General features: G+C 39.5%; 1 pseudogene; it reads right to left on the bottom strand.

Moving 5' to 3' along the window:
• Window positions 1-863: 863 nt before the first annotated feature.
• On the bottom strand, window positions 864-14502 carry LOC131774082 (trichohyalin-like; annotated as a pseudogene).
• Between the last annotated feature and the right edge of the window lie 73 nt (window positions 14503-14575).

Here is a 14575-nt window from a genome sequence, read left to right as displayed (position 1 = left end):
TTCGAAAATTATTTCCAATAGAACCGCGTACATCGTCCCTGATTTCGTATTTGATCCACCAACACACACCAAACAAAATAGAGAAAACCACGTTCCTTTTTAGGGCTATGGCTACAAGAACTAAAAATACTGATCAAAGTTGTACATCAAAAGAACTATTAATAAGAAACTAATGATAAAAAAACCGACACTGCTGAAAACATCATTCATTTGGCAATTCAACAGAAGAACTATTTTTCAAGTCAGCGTGATTTCATTTTTAAAATACAAAATTTTTTCCAATTTCGCTTGATTTGTTCCATAATGGATACTGTGAAACGGTAACATGTGGCCTACAAAAACTAATATCTATAAATAGCGTTGGACTCCGAGATTAACACCTACATTTCTTTCCTTCAAGGACTAACCTGAATATGAGCAAGATGAAACCCGCGAAACATCAGCGAAACTTTTATCTTTCGCTCAGCCAGTCAATGAACACCACAGTGCATATCAGTGTACGCCTCATGGTGCTCAGTCAGTATTCATAGAAACCTCCGGGCTTTTCGCTTTGTGCTGCCCTCTTGTTCCCGCTTTCCTTTCTCGGTCCTTTTTGTTTGATCTCAGTTTCAAATGTCATACCGTTAGTTACTATTTTTCCTAAAATCCCAGTATTTTACTTTATATGTCTCGGTCATGACCATTTTCACTCCGAATCTAAAGTACCAATTATCCGTACTGCCTGCCATATATTTCCCATAGGTCTAGCCTCTGAAAATTTCTCTAAAATAATAAAAAACCTTCTATTTCTAGTTGAGTATTTTACTCTCTTCTTTATCAACTCAGTCAAAAAGTATTGCATTGTAACGGAAATTCCTTTTTCGTCACACCTGAGAATGACCAGTGTTCTCAACTGATTTTTCACGTGTTTCCGGGCGTTCTTTTCTCTCTTTGATTTCAAGCGCGTACATCGTCAGAACACCTTATAGGTCTTCTCTTTCTCGAGCAATGTCTTCATCTTTTCTATTTCCAGTTGTAAAGTATCGCTTTCGAGTATCTCTCGCCTTAGCTTCTCCTTGAGCTGATCCACCGAACCCTCCTTCCATTGCAGAGCATAGAATGCACGCTTGAATGGCTACCAGCGCTGTAATTAAGTACGAGTGAAGAGCTAGGGAATGGCTCCTGTTGCACAGTTGACAGCAAAAAGCGGCTTTGACTTCCATTAAAGCGTGTCTCTCTTTTTAGGGCGCTGTGGCTTTTCTTTTTTCCAAGCTCGGTCTTTTGCTTTTGCTCTTCCTATTTGATCTTCGGCGGAATCAGCTAACTCTTGTGCGCAACTGGCACAAGTCATCCGTCATTTCGTCTTCTTCTTCATCGTCGGCATTGTCTCTTTCCCGTTGTTATCATAGTGTTGTAGAATTTTGCTCTCGCTAAAGCCTTCTTCTCGGCTTTTGTCGACCTTTACGGGGGGGGGGGCAGCCTCAAGCTCGGTGACTTCTTTTTTGCTTTAGGAGCTTGTTTTGAAATGATGTTTATGCAATTTCCTTCCATCTCTTGCAGCTTGCCAATACGCTTCGTCCAGAGTAAGTGCGATTTTTGGATTTCCTTCCTCTCATTGCTTTTCTTTTTCTAATCTCTTTCATGAGCATGTCAATTGCTGACTTCTGGGACTTCACAACTTCAAACTGTCTATCTAAGAGCTTCGGTCATACATCTCATTTCTTTCGTTCGTTTGCTCTGGCAAAGTTTTGTCTTTCGTTGCTTAATACTTGGTGACACCCTCCGTTTGGAGTACCACCGCATTCGCGGCGACAGTTTTTATCAAAACGAAGAATATCATATACGGCGCTAAGAAATGATAACCGCCCAGCTGACCTCAGTAACACAGAAACTGCAATGCAACTGTAGGAAGAACAGTAGATAGCGCAAGTTAAAGTTTTAATTCCATCTTCCTCTCGCCTCTTCAGAAGTAGAATTTCGAGCTTCTCAACGCTCTGAATTTTTGGCTTTTTCTTATCATCCATTTCTTTTTCACCGTCAGCAGATTCGTTTTCATATGATCAATCTCCCCTCTTCAACATTTTGTATCTCCAGCCTCAGTAGCCCCTCTTCCATTGTTTTTCAAGAAAAAAAAAAAAAAAAGGTGCCTCGGAAAGTTTTGTTTTTCGATCGATCTCCATTTTCATTCTGGATTCAATCTTCTGCTTCTAATTTCCTCAGCTTATTAGACAGTTTCCTCCTTGGGTCGCCATGATCTTTTTTTTCTTCACTTTTCTACCCGCTTCGGCTTCTTTGTCAGCAATTTCTTCTTCAGTTTGTCTCCTTAAGGTCTGCAATTAAGGCTGTGTCACCTTCCCTGACGTAGTTTCATTTTTCCTCGATTTTTTCTCAGAAGCTCTTTCTTTTGTTGCATCCATCGCGAAAAGCTGATTCTTTAAACTTACGTCAGAGATATTAAGCACTGTCCTCTTAAACCGAGAAATAAACAGCAGAATCAAAACAGTGGTCAAAACAACCAGCCATCAGGGTATTTGATACTTTTACAAAGTAGCTGGCAAATACTACGGCATCCAATGAGGGTAACAACAAGTAATAAGACAAACAATCTTTTCTTGCTAAAATTTTAATTACTTCTGTGAAGGACAGCGTCTGTTTCAAAACAACGACTGTTTCGTCGTCTTCCACAGAGGGCTGACCCTGGGCTGATTTCATTTGTCTACGGTGAGGGCAGCTTTCTGTGTCGTTCCCACCAAATCAGGTCAGAGGCAATGACTGTTCAAGGCTGGTTTTCTCTAGTGTGAGGATTCATTTCTTGAGACTCTCCCTCTGCAATCTGAGTTTAGGTTCGCCCTTGAAACTTGTCTCATTTCTCTTTGATTTTCAGTATTTCCTTTCCGGTATAGGTCCTTCGGGGGGGGGGATGGGATTTCAGTAACCATCCTAAGTCGTTTAAGCTTCTTTTCTTTCTCGTCAATTTGTCAGAGACAAAACGCCACGCAGGCTACTACGCCTTATTAAGATAGCTCTTGTCAATTTTTCATTTCGGCAATTTGGCGGTTTTGGTCATTTTCTTTGAGGTGGGTCTGGGCCATCTGCTGATGACCAGTAATTTCTTCCCCTGCCTGAAGGCAATCCGATTTTGTTGTTGAAGGTCAGCTCAATCATTTCAATCGCAGCACTAATATCCTCCTTGCTCTTTCTGAGCTTTCTCTGGCGTTGTTTTAACTGTCATCCTCTCTTTCTTTCTCTGCCTTCAATCCTTGATATATAACTTCATTATCTGAAGAGACAGTATTGTAACCTCCCTTAACACCAAAGCTTCTTTTTTTGAAATCAGTTTGGATTTATATTCCTTTGTCATGTCTTGGATTAGTTTGTCTTGCTTGTGACAAAGCATAATTTTAATTTCTGAACTTCATTGTCCCATCCTTTACTATCATTGTTTTTTTTCCTGGAGGAAGGAAAGACTTCACTTTTGTCCTTCAGCTCCTTAATGCAAATGTTTTTCTCATTCAACGCCCTTCTTAGATTTTTCGCCTCGGTCTGAGCATCTTCCACCAAAAACTTTTTCATTTCAGCGTCAGTTAAAAGAAGATGATACGACGACTGAAGCTTCTTTAGTTGGCTTTCTGCTTTTTCCGCTCTTTCTCGTATCTTCTTGTGAGAAAGATGATCACTTGTAATTTCTCCTCTTCCAGCCACTTGTTGGCGAAGAGCAGATAACTCATTTAATTTGTAGTTAATGACTTTCTTTACGTTTTCCACCTCTTCTCTTAAACTGCTAAGGGCCTTATATCCTTCACCATGACAGGGAATTGCGTCAGTGGTGTCAACTCCTCTCATCTCTTGTACTTTCCTTTGGTCTTCAATGTTACTCAATTCTCCATCCAGCTGTTTTCTTAAATCTTTCACCTGATCAAAGGTCTCTCTTGTAAAGTAATCTTTTTCTTGGTGAAGGGTCTTTAAGGTCCTAAGCTCCTTATCTAACTCTTCAATCTTATCTTCTTGCACTTCGCACAAGTCTCGTAGTTTGATAATTTCCTCTTGCCGTGTTCGATTTCTCTCTCAACTGTTCTTCGTATTGTTGTGTAGCTACAGGCAATCGCTTATATCCCTCGTTCACCCTGCCTTCCAGTGATTGAACCAGCTCGTTTTGATCCCGATTTGATTTTTGTTGCTCAGCTAATAAAACTTCAAAAGATTGGCTTCGGATTTGTTCGTTTTCCAGCTCATCTCGAAGCTTCTCAGAATCTCTTTTGTTTGTGTGGTTTTCGCTCTCGAAGAGCTTCATTCTATCTTTGGTAGCTCGCAGCTCAGCGACCTTTTCTTCGTTCAATTTCTTTCATCATCAAATTTTCTGTTAGCTTCCTCTAACAGCATCTCTTTCTCTTTAAGTCTTCTTTTGCGTTCTTTGACTTGAGCTTGACGTTTCTTTTCGTATCTCTTCCTGCCCATATTTTCCCGAAAAGGTTGTCATAGGGACTGCTCTCCACTGGATTTAATACACTTTCCTGAGCCCATACGGAAGGTCCAGCACCTGATTTCAAGTCTTGCGTACGCAGTTCCTTCTCTTCGTCAGTAGAACTTTGACTTTCTTCCATATCTTTGGTGAGTTCATCTGCTAGCTGTGATAGCCAGAAATCTCTTTGTTCAACGGATCTCTGCAATTCTTGCCTTGAAGCGTCTCTCTCCATAACGTTTAATTTTTCTGCTTCAAGCATGGATTCAAGTTCTTCAGCTTTCTTTGCTTGAATTGCGATTTTCTCCTCTACTTCATATTTCATCTCCTCGGCGAGTTTTCTTTCTACTTCCCTTCTGCTGAACTCGTCCTCACGACTGGTCCTTAGCAAGTCATGTAAATCGCTGTTATTCCGCTTTTCTGATTCTAAGCTGACCCTGCAGTTCCTCTTTAGTTATGCGCTCATTAAAGAGTTGTCCCCCAACTCAGTCAAACGTTGTCGCGTCGGACAGTCTCATTTCTCTCCTGGTGAAGCAATTCATCGAGCTTTCGACTTTGCTCTCGTTCTATCTCATAGTTCTGTTGAGCTCTTCGAAAATTTCACTGTCTTGTGCCACTTGAGACTCCATTCATGCACCTTATCCCGAAACATCTGATTTGTCATTTTTTCTTGGTCGTGTTTTTCTGCAATTTCACGATTCTTCACCACCTCGACATCAACTTTGTTTCGAAGTTCCTGGAAGAGGAGTTCATCCTTCCCATTTGTTTCTTCTAGTTCCTTAATTCTCTCCTCCATTTTGGCTTTTGTAAACCTTTCACTTTCTAAATTTTCCATAAGACCTCTGTTCGTTTTCTCTCTGCTGCTAAGTCGGTGACTAGACTACTAATCTCTTCTTCCTTCTCTCTGTTTAGTTTCTCTGTTCGTTCTAACTTTTCCAAAATCTCGAAGAGTTTTTCATCCCCTTTTAAGCTGTCATCTCGCAAACAGTCTATCATTTCTCTATCAGAACTTATCACTGATTCTGTCTCTTTAAGTTTTTCCTCCAACTCCACAATTCGATTCTGCTCGCATTGCAATCTTTCCGACAGAATTTTGTAACACTTTCGTTCTGTTTCTAAATCGGATTTAAGTTCATGTATTAGTTTTTCTTTCTCTTTTGCGTCGTCTAATTGCTCTCTTAATTTATTTTCCGATTCATACACCAGATTCTTGTCCCTACACAACAGTTCCTGAAGATTTTCCTTAGTTTTCCGCTCCTCGGAAAGTTTTGATTTTACTTTGTCAAGTTCTCTTTCGAATTCCGACTTCAAAAGCTGCTCAAAAGACAATTTTTCTCGTAACTGTTTCGTTAGCTGCAGTTCTTCTTCCAAAGCATCCTTGGACTCGCTTAACTTATGCTGTTCTTCATTTATTCGGTCACGCAAATGTTTCATGGCCTCCTCTCGTTCAACTCCGCGAACTTGTTCTTGAGTCAGAGCTTCACTGAGTCTAAGTGTTCTATCTTCCGCCTCTTCGATAAGCTTACGTAGCTCCTCACTTCGCTCGGACTCCCTCCTTAGTTTTTCTTTGAGGTTTTCCATCATATTTTCTTTCATTGCCGAGTGGTTTCGCTCTATTTCTAGGCGCTCGTTCAATTCAAACACTTGATTTTGTTCCTTTTCTAAAAACGATCTCAGCTCGTCTAAGACATCACCTTGCTTTAACATATCTTTTCCAGTTCTTTTATTCGCACTTCTTTTTCTGATTTCTCCGCTGCAGATTGATCAGCCGTCTTTCGCATCTCTTGCTCAGCTTGCACGCGAATTTCGTCCAGCTTTGTCTTGCTTTCTTGAAGACTGTCTTCCATTTCCTTCATTACTCGCTCTTGTAAGTCAAAATTTCTCTCTTTCTCTTCTGCCAGCTCTTTTTCTAGCCTCTGAATTGTCCCCTTCAGTTTCGCGAATTTCCACTTGCACTGTTGTAATCCTCTTCTCTTTCTCCTTAACTTCCTCCTCTAGTTGCTGAATTTGATCATGAAGCCTTTGTTTTGCCATTTCCTCTTGTTGAAGACTGATAACTAAATGATCAATCTTTACCTCGCTCTTCGCCACTGCCGCTTTCAGTTCATCTCTTTCAACTTCCCATGGTCCTCGTTTCACCTTTTCCTCTTCCAAGTTGTCTCTTATCTCTCTCATGACTACTGAAAACTCAATGTTCTTCTTGAATACTTCATCCAACTTTGATTGCAATTCTTCGATCCTTTGAGCTTCTTCTGAAAATATAGTTTCTAAAAGCTCTTCAAAGTGTGATAACTGCTTGCTTAACTCATGCTCAGGCATGAGTCGAACAAGTTTAGTAGGACTTTCTGGCCTGCCACTTGCTGAATCACCGTCTTCGTCCGGTCCAAGCTCGCCACTCAACTCCTGGTACCTCTTCCTAATTTCCCCGAGCTCTCGTTTCATGTCTTCTACAAGGTTATCGTACTCTGCAGATTTTCCCAATAGATCATCAATATTCTTCTCTTGCTTCTTTGTTCTGTCCGTCTGAGTTCGCAATTCGGCTCGTATGCTCTTGCTGGTTTCCTCCACGGCACTCATGCTAGCCTTGAGCTCCCTTATGAAAGAGCTATGAGAGGCAAGTCGCTCGTTGATTCTTTTGACTGAAACATCAGAAGAGCCCATGCGGTGAGACTCGTGAGAGCCAGGAGACATGCAGTGTAAATGCCGATTGATCTTATCTACCTTTCCTTTAATGTCGTTGACAGTTTTCTGATATTCCTCGACCCTACGTTTGAGATCCTTTGTGGCTTCTTTCTTTTCCTTTGATTGGCCTTTCTCAGATGATAGCAGTTCTTCAATGGTCAAGGCGCGCAGTCTCTCCTTTTCTACTTGCATTTCTAGGTCCCTGATCAGTTTTTGACCGTCCTCTACCTTTTTGCCATCTCCTCAGAGTGTTCAAGCTGCTGCTTGGCCTTATCTTTCATGGCTTGTAGCTGTGCCGAAAGCTCTTCGTTTCTGGCGAGATCTCTGTTGCTGGCTTGATTTAACGTCTTGATGAGATTATCCCGGTCTTTTACATGTCTCTGCTCTGCTCTTAGTCTGCCGCGAAGGTCTCTACAATCTCCTCTAATTAGAGAGTTCACTTCGGAGGTTTTCCTGTTTCTGACGCTTGTACTCTTCTTTTTTAGCATAAAATTCTTTCCTGGTCTCATTTGCCCTCTCTGTTCCTACACCGTCTGATTCATCAGCATCTGTTATTTCGTCTTGCAACTTCACCATTTCCTCTAGTTGTTGTATCATTTCCTCGTACATGATATTTTTCTCCTTTTCACCTTCTAGAATCTCCAAAAGTTCTTGTACTTCAGCTTCTCGTTCTTCTAGCTCCTCATCAAAGTCGAAATCTTCACGCCCTTCAAAGCGGTCACGGTTCAAGCCAAGCCCTTGTTCAAGCTGTTCAACATGCTTGGCCACTCTCTCCTTTTGTTGGACCCCTTCTTCATCAGTCCCGAGTATGGATGCTTTGATCCTCATCACATTGCGCATTCGTTCAATTTCATCCTTGAGATACCTTATAATCTCAGATTTTGTCTGATTATCCATTTTTGACAGCCCTAATTGACCTTTTAATTGTGATAATTCATCCCTAAGCCTCTGCTCCTCAACAGCGTAGCTCGAGACAAGTTCTTCGATACCAAGTTCTTTCTCATTGACATTTTCTTTCAGTTCTTCGATGATGTTGAGAAGCTGCTCGTTTTGCTTCTCCGCTTCCATAATGTTTTCGATGGAGCTTGATTTAATACCTTGGTTATACTGATTTAAAGCATCGGCTTCTGAAAGTTGTTCCTCGAGTTCTTGGATAACGCGATTACTTTCCAAGTTTTCCTTCGTTCCTCCTCAATTTCTTCCTTGAGTTTCGAAATTTCGTTTTCTTTGTGAACACATTTTTCTCTTTCCTTTTGCAATTCATTCTCGGCCAGTTCAGCCACTTTTGTAATTTCGCTGTTCTCCGATTCTGTTAGATATATCTTCTTTTCAAGCATATTACATTTTAATGAATATTCATTCTGAACTGTGCGCTCCGAGTCGAGATTAACCAAAGCTTGCTTCAGCCTTTCCTCCTTTTCCAGCAAAGTTCTGTCTTTTCTTGAAGAATCCCTGACAACAAGTTATTGTTTTCTTTAATCCACTCTAATTCTTTCTCCACGCCCTCTAGTTTTTCTTTAGTGTCTTTTAGTTCTTCTCTGATATTTCTTATCTCGGTCTCCTTTTGTTGTAATGCATCTTCGTTTTGAACCATTCTGTTCTGAAGTTCCACGATACTTTGCTCATTGCTTTCGTTTCTTTGTCTCTCAGCTTTTAGTTTTCCTTTAATTTCTTCGTAATCACTTAATTGAGAGCGAAGTTCTTCGATTATTTCCACTTTTTCTTTAATGGTATTCAGTAAGGTTGCGATTTCTTCTTGTAGAAGCTCTATCCGCCTAAGGCCAAGCTCACTTTTAGTTTCCTCATCCTCTACTTTATGTTTAAGTCTAGAAACTTCCATTTCCATATCAAAGTTGGCCTTCTTCTCGTCACTGATGGCTTCCTGGAGCTCCCCTACTCTCCCTCGTAGTTCCATTACTCTTGATCTTTCTTCACTGATGTCTTCATTCAAAGCTTTATTTTGGGATTCTAGATCTGCGGCCAGTTTTTCATTTTCGTCCAGTAAGTTACGTATTGTATCAATCAGTTTTCCCTGCTCCTCCTTCCCTTTCTCCTCGACTTCAATTCTTTGCAACAGCTTCTCAATTTCGTCTGCATTTTCGTGGTTACGATTCTTCTCCCCTTTGATTTCACTTTCTAAATTTTCGATATATCCTTGATTTTCTTCTAATTTTTCTTCAGTGTCTGCACCAATTTGTTTACACGACTGTAGTCGTTGGTCTTGTTGTCCCCTACATCTTCCTCATCATTGGCATCATTAAGGACCTCTAGTTCCCTTTGTAGTTCAAATAGAAGTGATTCTGCATCTTCTTTATCTTTTTCTCCTGCTAGTAACCGCTCCCTAAGGGATTCAATATCTTCCTCTAATAGCTTTGTACGATCCTGAAGCATTTCAATCTTCTTCTGGCTGAGGTCGTCTACTGATTGCAGTTCATACAGTTTTCCTCTGAGCTCGTCTGCTTCCATTTCCTTTCCAAAAGTAGTGCGTTTTTTCACAGCTTAACTCCTCGCGAAGTTCTTTCAGTTTCTCTCTCAAGTCTTCAGTAATGTCCTCATGCAGAGTTTGATTTTCAAGAATTGTCTGTTCCGCCTCCAACAATTTTCCACGCAAAAGTGAAATCTCGTCATCTAATGTTTTATTGTGATTCTTTAGCCCCTCTATTTCACCTCTCATCCTATGCATTTCCTCCGTCAGGTCTTGTTCGTTAGACTTCAGGATCGTCAGCTTGCGACCATATTCTCTAGCAACCTCAGAAGCTTTCCTCCAAGCATGTAACGAGTGAGAAAGGTCCTCGACATTTCCTTTGGTATACAGGCTCAATTTTCTCTTCTTTCCCTCCTTAAACTTAAGGCGAACAGTGTCAAACCAATCGTCAACATCTTGTTTCAAGTCTAAAACTCTTTGCGACCTTCTCCGATAGACAGCGACGCGGTGTCTATGTTGAGAGCCTGCTCACTGAACTTAGGTATTTTTTCTTCCTCAACGCGGACATCGTCTAGGATGGCATCCAACTTCTCCAGCTTCACGGTAAGGTCTTGGGATCTCAAGGTAAGCGATTCACAAAATTCTTCAAACTCAGCTTGAATTCTCTCTCCTTCACTGAACGATCCCCTCAACTCATATAGTTTTGAAAGAATTCCCTGAAGATGCCTCGCTTCATTGTGATACTTTTCTGAAACCTCCTCCAGGTGTTCTTTCTTTTTCTTTACCTTTTCTCCGATGGTCTTCACCTGTTCAAGAAGATTTCTAACTAATTCTTCAGCCCCTTGTGGACTTTCGAAGTTTTCGGCACTTTCATCTTCATCAGCCATGCCAAGTTAGTCTTTATGATTAGCTCGTCTGAAATGACAAGAAATTATATAGACTATCAAACTGAGATAGATAAATAATTCACCCCAACTCTGAGCGTAAGTGGTCTTTACAATAGCGTCTCGCTTCGGTAGGATAACTAGAACCGATTTTTGGATTAATAGGACTCGTTTTCATTTCATAAATAAACTTGATTGAAAAAAAAAAATTCCGAAGAAGACTCGGGCAGAGAAATATGTACAATAACGGAGAGTTAAAACCATACCATTGGATCGAAAGGTACCACCATTTTGAACCTTATTCTAATATGTTCCACCTCTTAGATTATAAACATAAATTAAATTAGGTGAAGAGAATAAAATACGAGATGAAGATGTCACCTAATAATGAAAAATTTGACGCCAACAGGTTTACATCGTTGGTTTATGTTGAACTTAAGGAGGAACACAGGAGTGTCAATACACAACTGAGTCTGATTTTGTTTACACCACGTTGCTGGCTATAAGCCGAAACCTTATGTAAATAAAGAACCGCCAATTTGACCAAGCAATGACAATTTTGAATTTACATTGGGAATGATGGAAAGGTGTCAATGAAACACGTCTTTCATATGAACAATAAAATCAGTTACAAATTAAACGATATATTTGAATAAGTTTCCTGGTGGCAGTGAGTCGTTTCATTTTGTTTAGTTATCAAGCTTATCCCAAGAGGGATAAGGCTTTTATTGTGAAGCTATTGTAAAGAAAAAACACCTGTCCTTTTTACAGGTACCAGCATCACTGTAGATCAATACATTGTGTGATAGGCTATAGAGTGACATTCTAGAAATATAAAGCGTGCCACAGTAACCAAAATACTTCCTAGAATTTCCTTTCAAATGAACATAAATATATCTACCCATTTGATTATGTTACATGCGTAGGCTTCCTCTCTTGTTTAAGGTGTTCATGTAATTGGGTTTTAATCACTTGAATACCGAGACGTATTTGGAAGATGTAGTCGAAGATTTCGTTTTGTTCTGGTAAGTTTTATAGAACAGTCTAATCCTGTCCAATAATTTTAAGTTAGCCAAATGGAGGTGATGTATGTGGATTGAATTACTGTTAAGAATAAAGTTATTTAAAAAAAACGTCATCTTACAAGGTCCTTGGTGATTACAAATATCCTAATATCTGTCTGCTTGGCGAGATGACAGCTTTATATGACTTCATAAATGACTTCATTGGCTCGGCAAACACGGATTATAGTGGCTGTCGCTGAATGATTGCGTTGGTACATATTAAGGACAATGAGACTTGTCCTTATGTTGAAAGCAGTTGAACTAAATTTGTAAATCCTCAGATACAAAACAATGAACTGCAGCCAATAGCACGGGAGCTTTCAGCTATTAATAGTTAATGCAAATAAAACGAAGCCCTGCCATTTTTGGAGATGTGGTTAAATCTTAAATTCATAAAGAAGAAGCACAATAGTGCGATTTTGGAACTGATAGAAGCAAATCAGGTAACAGAGTAGTCATTTGATTTATAATGGCTAGAAAAGCTGCAAAAAAAGATCAAAATCCCGTACCAGGTGGATTCAACTATGGGCTTTTGGTAGAATTTATTATTTTCCTAATTTTGCAAGGATTTGATGTGTATTGTAACTATGGCGTATATTTTGAATCCTCAAACTCTTTGGCCTCATACGAAGACCTGAGTACGTCTCTCTACGGCTCCAATACAACTAAGGCAAGAGGAGGGCTAAACCTCACACGCAGTCCCCTCGGATTTTGTTCAAGCTCCACGTTCAATCAAAAGAAAACAATTGAGTTATTTGAACAATTTGGGCAAACCCTGGATATTTACTTTGGCTTTACAGTCTTAGCCACGATCATCTTCTGTCTCCACTTCTTGCTGTGGGTTGCAACTCTTATATTTTCACTAATGGAAGCCGACTTTCTCCAAGAAAACTGGGATATATTGGTTAAGGGAAAAATAGGTTTTACACTAGCTGCAAACTTTGTGCAAGACATTCCTTGCTCAACAATCGCCATTGAGCTCTATCTGCTGAGGAGAGGCACAAATGGCCTCATTTGCTGGCGATGCTCCTTAGACCCATTGTGCACAACTGAGGATTACCTGGAAACGCTTCTAGGCCCAAGCTCCAATGCTTTGTTTCTTCTCATCGTAGCGATATGCTTGACAACCCTATGGAAAGCTATTTCATCGTTTTTCCGATGGAGCCGAGCGGAGCAATGCGATGTCTTCATAATTCGCGCGACGACATCCTTGTTTGCAGGATTTTTGTACGCCTGCATCATTATGACCCCAGCTATGACGATTTTAAAATATCGGTATTTTACCCTTCCAGGTGTGACACCAGGATTTATTTCCGATTTAATAGATAAGCTGTTTATCATAGGAGCTCTTTTCTGGTCGGTTGGTATCTTGACTGTATGTTGTTGTCCATTGCTTCGTTTAATAAGACTCGCACAATAGCTGTATAGACTGTTGAAAACATGGTGTTCACGTATCCTCAATATCTCGGTACATTTATAGGATTCCATGCTTTTTATAATTGTATAGGGCTGTGCCAGATGTCTGAATAACCAACCCTTCACTGAAATCAGAATAAACTTTCATATTCCAAACTTATATCTTGGCCTAGTAGATATTACTGCCTTGATTGTAAATATTTTGTTTTGAATTTTTAATAAACTGTACTAAGTCACTGAAACAATGAAATTGTTACTTTGGTGGTAAATGGATTTTGATTTACAGCTATGTTCATACCCGCAAATATTCGAACTTTTGAAGAAATGCTTTTCCTAAATTACCTATCGAATCCAAATCAGTGCAATGAGTAAGCTGCCCTTACAAATAAGATATTTGCGGCAATTTTAATTTTTTCTTTTTTTAGTATCTGTCTTCAAGTCTAACTTGATCTATCAGTTGTATCATTCCCTTCAAATTTTTTTCGGCAAAGCTTTGCCTCCATGAAATTTTTGCTCTTTTTTCTTTGAGTCTATCAAATGTCATCAACAAAAATACCCTTGAGAGTGAGGAAACCGAAAAGTAATTTCCATTTCATCACAATCTATCGCGGCCTCACAGTTTAAATAATTCCGTTGACTTCTATGTAGACTCAAATTGATGTTAGCGAACCCTTCGCCAATTCTGGGATAAAAATTGCAAAATCATGAGGCTTTTTCAGCTAAAACCACCATCTTAGATAACGGAAAAGGGTTGGTCTCGTTGTCAAAGTCTAGTAGAGTATAAATCAGCGTTGGTAGTCTTTAATGTATAAATATTAACAACAGGATGTGCGACTACAATTAGAAATCATGAATATTTTTGCAAATCAAGTACAGAATGGGTCTCGCATTCCATAATAGCAACAAAAATTTCATCATACAATTCTCAAAAGAGAACTTTCGTTTCTCATTCTTTAAATATCCTATGAGCATCAGTTCTTAAAAGCTACTCATTCATAAAGTTTAATCTCTCAAGTCCTTGCTGTCAGGTATTTTTGCAATAAAGCAGCTTTGGTGAAAGAAACTGATTGATTATTAGATATTTTCCTTCATAAGAGAAAATTTTCTGACCATTTCATGAAAACCTCTGCACGGAAATAGAGTGAAAAAAGACAATAGAAAGTCGATTTGAAATGATTTTGAATAGCGACTAGCAGCTTTTGAATTCGTTGCTTTTGGTAATTATGGTTCTCGTTTTATTTAGTGTATCTGAAATCAAACTAGTTTCCTCTGAATTCAAAATTAGGCGCAAGAGTATTTTGTACTTTAAGAATCAGTCCAAATTCATTTAAGTTAATTTTCGAAATATCGTCGGAAGCTTTGTTTGTTGGCAGAAGCTAATTCACAGTTGTAATTATGATGTGAGTAAACCTAGTTCATACGTTGAATGAATGTGTTAAAATTTAAGGAAGCAACCACTTCAACAATAATCTATAGAAAAGTGAACTTTTACTTACCTGGCAGTTTAGGCAAAAAGAATTTACGTCATGATGTGACCTCCGTACCTCTCACGAGTTGCATCAGCTGTATCTAGAAATCGTTTTGAAACTTGAGAGGGAAATTGTCCACTACAAATGAAGGCGTCTTGGTTATAAGTACCTGTAGATTCAAACCAAATTGTGTATTT

Source organism: Pocillopora verrucosa, chromosome 3, assembly GCF_036669915.1.
Source record: "Pocillopora verrucosa isolate sample1 chromosome 3, ASM3666991v2, whole genome shotgun sequence".
NCBI lineage: Eukaryota > Metazoa > Cnidaria > Anthozoa > Scleractinia > Pocilloporidae > Pocillopora > Pocillopora verrucosa.
This window is presented reverse-complemented; position numbering and strand designations above follow the sequence as displayed.